Genomic DNA, 7,793 nt, shown 5'->3' on the forward strand with positions numbered 1-7,793 from the left:
TATACCCTCTAGGAATTGACTAACTAGTCTTCCTTGTGGCTCGGGAAGACTAGATAGTAAAAGTCTATTATCTTCCACACACACACACACACACACACACACACACACACATATATATATATATATATATTTGCATGGTAGATGTATAATAAAAAAAATATATATTATCGTTTTGATGAGACCTTTAAATGGAAAATCCCTTCATAAAATATTAAGTCACATTTATAATCGTCTTCCATCATTATAGTGAAAAATCAGAGTCCCAATTCGTCTCAACTTGTTGAGTACACTCAAGGCTGGTCCATTAGGGATATGTTTGACACTATGAAATATTTGATATTTCTGAATGACGGGTTTGACTTAATTAAAATTTATCTTTTGTTGAGTACACTCAAAGAGATAAATTTTAGAGGCATATTAAGTTAACACATCAGATGTGTGAAAACAAAGAGTTGTTAGCTTAATAATCTAGGAGTTCTATGGAGATATAATTGATAATAGTATCTACACAAATGTTATATTAAGACTTGTTGAGTACACTCAAAATCTTAATATAATAGATGGGATCCCAACCCACTGAGAGTCAAGTATGGACTCCATAAATTTATGTAAGAGAGTCATAAATTTTATTTAAACAGTGAGAGCATAATTAATTTAATAAAAGTCCATGTTAAATTAATTGATGCAATTTATATATTATTCTTTCCTTTTTCGTCATTTATATTTATTAAATCTGAGTAACCATATGTTTTGAATGGCATACTGGATGCCAACAATCAAATTAAATCTTTTGATTGACACTGCAATTTGAGAATTGTTCTCAAGCATGAGAAAGTTGGTTGTCCTTAAATAGCCATTTTCTAGAGACACCTGATGATCACTCAACTAAGGAAAATGTGGCTACTATAATAAACACAGTGATGAGATAGTATTGCCCGCATGTGATACTTGCAACCATGTCACTGAGTTACAAAAGCGACTTGAGAGTATAGATGTTAACACATAATTCTTCATTACAAAGAGTTGTATGATAATAATCGTGTGTGGAATAATATGAGACTTCCAAACAACTATCTCAGTACAAAATGATAGAATAATCTTCAATCGATACTTAAACACTGAAGATGATTGACGTTGAGAAATGTCTCAATTGAGTTCAATCATAAACCATGAACTAAGTAGTGACTTGGTTTCGCAATCTCTGTCAGAGAAAGCTATTCATAACTAATTATGAATTTAATGTGAATAAGCTTGAATACACAATGATTGAGTTGCTTAACATGCTTAAAACTATTAAGCCCAACATCAAAGTTAGTGGTGGACAAGACATTGATTTCTCTAAAGATATTAAGAGGAAGTCTAAAGGGACTTTGTGAAAGCATCTAATATGGTTAAGACCGTTAAAGTGAAGGACAAATATTAAATCTAATGACCCTTGTTTTCATTATAGAATGAAAGGTCATTGGTAGGAATATAGCGTGGCTTATGTCTACTTCACGAGTTTCTTAGGTATTTGATACCAGATGTAAATCTTATATTTATACAAATATGGAGAAACTAAAAAGAAGTAGACCACTGCGAAAGGGAGAAGTTGACATACACGTTGGAGATGAGCAAAGGTTGCTGCATTGCCTGTATGAATATACTTCTTGCCATTGCCTTTTGGTTTAGTATTGGAATTAGAGAAATGTCGCTTTATACCAATCATAGCTGGAACATTAAAATGAATTTCATGTTCGGACATGAACTATTTTAATGTTAAGGATAATAGTTGTTCTTCTTTATCTTAATAAGATCCTAATAGCTATGGTAAATTACAAAACGAAGTTTATATTATTTAATACTAAGGATTCTATAATGAGTATATAAATTATAAGGTATAAATGCGATAATCTAATTATTACCTAAATTTGGCATGACAGACTTTGTCATATAGATGAAATGCAATTCCAAAGTTACATAAAGATGTATACTTGGGATTAATTGATTTTGACAAGTAAAAATTATGCATGTCCTGCACAATGACCAAATCTTCTTTTACTTGAAAAGAAGAAAGGTCAGTATAATTACTGGTCTAATGCATATGGACTCATGTCAAAAGATGTCAAGTAATGTTTCTCTTATTTCATTAATGATCATATATACTTGATGAAAACTCAAACATGAAACTCTTGAAAAGTTCAAGAGATTCACACTAGAATTAGAGAAACAAATAGATAAAAATACCCTCACATTAAAATTCGATCAAGTGAGAGTATTTTAAAGATAAAATCTAGATATTTAAGAGAGAATGAGATTCTCTTGCAGTGGACTCCTTCATATACACTACAGCAAGGTGGTGTATCTAAAAGGAGGAATCGTTAATTATTAGATATAATGCGATTAATAACAAGCCATGCAAATCTTCCAAAATTGTTTTGGAGTCATGCATTGATTGCAGTGTGCAACACACTAAATCATGTCTCATCTAAATTGGTAAACAGACTCCATACGAGTTATGAAAAGGCAATAGTCCCAATTTATCTTATATGATAGCTTGGGGCCATGATGCTTATTTGAAGCACCTTGAATCGGATAAGTTTGACGCTAAATCCGATAAATACGTATTTGTGGGGATATTCAAAGCAGACGTTTGAATATTAATTCTATTATCATGAAGAAAGTTTTCGTCTCACGACATATCGTCTTCTTAGAGAAAATATTTACTCTAGGAGAGGACAGTGGGAGTGAAATAGAATTTGAAAGAGTTCAAGAGTCGACAGATATAGTTAACCAAGTAGATAAATCCAAGTTTGGTCCTATATCTGATATGGGACATATTTTGGATCAGGAAGTAAAGACTCCTGAGGGCATGACAGCTCTACGTAAATCTAGTAGGATCATTCGACCTTCAAGAAAGTGCAAATCCATGATCATTAATCAGGTATTAGTGATCCAGGATAATGAACCTGCTAGTTGTAACAAAATAAAGTCAAGTGTTGACTTAAAAGAGACAGCAAGAGGCCATGACACTCGAGATGAACTCGGCGTATGTGAACAAGGTTTGGACCTTGGTCGAGCCTCCTGATGGAATAAAACTCATAAGGTTTTGTAAATAGTTTACAAGGGAAAGGTCGATGTGGTTGTGAGTATCCATATATACAAAGCAAGGCTAGAAGCAAAGGTTAAGTGTTGACCTTAGTGAAACCTTTTTCCTATGGCCTTGTTGAAATTCATTCGGGTTTTATTTGCAATAGTTGCATATCGTAACTATAAGTTAAAATAAGTGTCTATGGAGCTGAAATTTTCGATTTGATGGAAAAAGTCAAAGTGTTTGATTTTATCAAATTTGAAGACGAATTGTGTGTTTACAAGAAGATAGTGGGAGCATTGTCGTATTCCTAATATTATAGAAAACGACATCCCTATGTTTCAATCATTGAAATAATGGTTGTTAAAGAATTTATTCATGGACGATATGAGATAAGCAACTTGATCTATAGAGGTAGATCTAGAAGATTGTTTAACTCATCACAGTTTACGTAGATGAAATCTTGAGAAGATTTTTTTATGAAAAAACTGGTTTACTCTTGAGCGGTATGTTGGAAAGGTTCCAAACGGAAGGAACCGTTGATTCAATAGTAGAAATCTAATACATGATTACTTCAGAAGTAGCAAAAAGTTACAATCTGAATCATGATGTTCATAAATGAACTTGAAGTAGTTCCTAATATTGTTGATCACATACCATTGTATTGTGATAACAATAGAGCCATTGTGAAAGCAAAGGAACTAAGGTCTCATCAATGATCCAAATATATATTAAGGCGGTATAATCTCATCAGAGAGATAATACATAAAAATGACGTAAAGAGAAGAACAAATTTCTACATTTAACAATATTGCAGATCCACTGACAAAGAGTTGTCGTAGTATAAACATGATCGTAATGTAGATTTATGATATTGGATACATAAGTGATTGGATCTAGTGCAAGTGGGAGTTTGTAAGTATTATGCCCTAGGTCCAATCAACTTTGGACATATTTACTTCTGATATATAATTAATGTAATTTAGTGACAGATCTATTATTTAATTAATAGACAATTAAATAAATAATAGAATCCGTAGGTTCAAATTTTCGTAATTTGTTAATCACAAGGAGTTGTGATTGTGAGATACAAATTACATCTGACTAAATCTTAAATTGTCCGTGGTCATAAGTAATAACGAGATACGGATATCGTTATTACGGATAGACCATCACGTGTAGCATTTCTTACTTATGAAGTAAGTAGCTGATCTCACAAGTTAAAGTGTGGTGACACTTAAATGAACACGTGGATGTTTTGTTATAGAACAAAACATTGAAAACCCACCGAGAGATTCCACATGGATAATTATCTGAGTGTCAGTGGTTAATCTCTAACGTTCAGTAGTGGAATTGGTCCTTTGACTTGAGGTTGTCATGGTACCTTACATGAGGACAATTATACTTTGGCGGTGTTGGATGTTACTCTGCAAGGGGCCGCTAATACGATATCATTCGGGTACATCAGGAATCGTATAAAGGTTGTGATTGAACAATAAATGATTCGTTACTCTTAGATAGTAGGAAATTACTATCTGCATTTCATTCAATTAAGCCGATAACGAAATCTTTGGCCAAGGTGTACTCATAAGTCGAAAAGGAGTTTTCGACTTACATTGACTTAATAATGGAGTGAAAGATATGATCGAAATTCGAGATTGACACAATTCCATAACTCGTAATTGATCGGATCATATTGACGAAGGGATTATAGTTTTACGGTAAATGAACGAATTTAGTTTTGTCATACCACGTGACATTTTCCGTCACATGTATTGCCCTGACACATTGCTAGATGTCAATCAGGGACGGCGAGTGTTAATTAACGATAAATTAAAAGGGTGTTTTAATTTATCAATTTCGATTAGATCAAAATAATATTTCACGTCGTTAGGCATCGTGGTCGGGAACCTAATGGGTCACACACAAAAGAGAATTGGAAGATTGTAAATTGCCAATTGGTTAATTTAACAATCGTTGGATAAATTAATTAATTGAATTTGTTATTTATATTCCCGAATTAATTAATTGGATTAATTAATTCACGGATCGAGTTTAATTAAATGGATTAATTAAATATTGGACCGGACCGACTCGAGCTCATTTGGATTTATATAAATATATGGCTATGGTTTGGGGTCCATGTGTTTTTCATTATTCTTGCTGGCACAAGAGGAAAAACCCTGGTAGTTGCAATCTTATTATCTGTGTGGATCACCGTTGGAGGCTGGACAATTGGACAGCTGTGGGTGGCGAATCAAGATTGCTGGAACGAAAAGAAAAGCAAAAGGTTTGCAAAATTCGTCAAAGGTACAATCTTTATCACGATTTCTATTTAAACACAAAGAGATCCTCGGTGGGAATCGAAATAATTTTAATTTTCCGCTGTAATATATAAGTAGATTCCCAACAGGTAGCTGGTTGAGGTTTTGCATAGAACTATCCCGAAGCCCATGTCCGCAAATCTTGACCTTTATCATAGAAGGCAACCTTTCTCTCTATTAAGGTTTGGGTTTTGAAACCGACCCCATTTTCTCCTGCAGGAATAGCAATGCTCCAGCCGTCCTTACGACTGAGCTTGCTGTTCTGGTAAGCATCAACATTTTCTACTCAATTGCCATGAAATTTATTGCTTCTCATTTAGTTACAAAGTAGTTCGACGTATGCAGTCAGTGAAATTTGTTGAGATATATTATTGCAAGTATAATTCGTTATGTGATCGCCAAAGATGTTGACTATTGTACAAATTCAAAAGTTTTTGGTTTGTAAATAGAGACAATGAACACTTAGTTGGTCTCATGCTTGTTAAACTTGTTGTTATGTGAGTTAATTAGCTGACGCCAAATTTATTGAGAACAAGTGAACAAGGCTTAGTTTGTTATTACGTCTGTTAATTATGTCATCATTTGGTATGTTAGCTAGTTAGGCAATCGACATTTAAGTAATTTGTACTTCATTTACATTATATCTGCATGTACATTTTACTTTAAATTGTGTTGGTCCTTCTTGCATATTAGATAGTAGGAGTGTGACGCAAAGCAGAGACGTTCAATCAAAATATCGGCTACGATAGTCTCCTGGATTGTAAGTCGCATAATTGAATTCAAAATAAAGGGTGTATGCCATCTGTTTGTATTTTAGATGATTTATTTTATTATTTAATAAATATTTTTATCTGATTACTTACTAATGATCTATTTTAGGTTGGCTATTTTTAGTATGAATTCATCTATAAGTTGGATAAGGTTACATACAATAAGCTCCATCCATACACATCATGGATTCCCATGGCGGATGTCCTAAAGTTTTGAATTGACCGGGCTCTGTTTTCTCATTTTCAGATATCACTTATATCCTTTTTGGATGGGAAGAATTTCTATTAGAAAGCTTTAACTGATTCGTGTGTTATAAAACTTATCTGGAAAGGTTTTCTCAAAGGCCTTCTTCATTGTTTGCTTCTCTTTTCCCTCAATGTTTATATTGCAAATTTCTTGTCAGCAGCTTTGGAATTTTTCGTTGACCTTTTTTGCATAAGTTCTATATCAGTTTGATTTTAAGTCATTAACTTCATAGCCTTTTCAATTGCATAAGGGACAGTAATTTACTTGTAAACGTCTATTTTATTCACTTATTTTCATTTGTGCATGAATAGAACCTTTTTCTTTTACGTGCATGTTAACTACATTGTAGATGCAATAAAGTATTGTTATTTTTATCTTGATTCTATTTCCCTGCATTTCACACTTGTTGAAGCTTAAATTTAACCAAATGAACTTTTTTAAAGAGAAACATAAGTTGCAAAAGGGTCCTAATATTGAATTTGTAAGGAGCCCTGTTCTATAACTTAACCATTCTATAACTTAAACCAATATGAAAATTCATTAGAAGCTAAATTAATGGATGTGTCATTAGATTTTGTTTAGACTCGTGTAAGTCAAACATGCCTAATGGACAACCTAAATGGCTACTCCATTTGATCCGAATATGTCCTTTGCTTAACTTCACTTCATGCTCACAATTGTCATTTCATTGAGTAAATTATTACTTTATCTTTGGATTATATTTAATTGATATTTTGTTCATTTTTCTTTAACATTTTCGTTTGTATTTGGTTAACTAGTATAAATAGCATATCTGCCTTTTGAGCTTACTAACACATTGAAGTTAGCTTTCATACCTACAAGAGACAATAAGAGCTATTTTATTTTGTTGTAGGAGCCACCATCTATGGATGTTTATATTGCATTTCATTCATTCTTCTACAAACCGCTCCTTAATGATAAGTTATCTAAGCTATTAACTAATCAATTGAACATGATACACACAGCTTATAAACAATCAGCTTATGGCTAAGATTTATGTTGTTGATAATAGGACAACCTTAGGGGTTTATTTTTAAATAGACCAATAATGCAGATGATATTTGTAAAGTTTAGAGATCAAAGAAATCTCAAGAAGGAAGACTATATTTCGATCGCAGAGCATTGCACAATAGGATATTGTATCTCACAGTCAAATTTTAAAGACTTCTTCAACCATTAATAATTCTCTTTAAGAATGAATTAGTATGAATATCCTATTTTTCTGATTCTTAGGATCATCTAGGGATGGCAAAAAAGTTCGAGGGCTCGGACCGCCCGTGGCTCGGCCCACAAAAAGCTCGAGCCCGCTTGGCTCAAGGCTTGGTCAAACCGGGCCTAGGCTCGGGCTGAGCCCCATCTTG

This window comes from Olea europaea, chromosome 12, assembly GCF_002742605.1.
Source record: "Olea europaea var. sylvestris chromosome 12, O_europaea_v1, whole genome shotgun sequence".
Lineage (NCBI taxonomy): Eukaryota > Viridiplantae > Streptophyta > Magnoliopsida > Lamiales > Oleaceae > Olea > Olea europaea.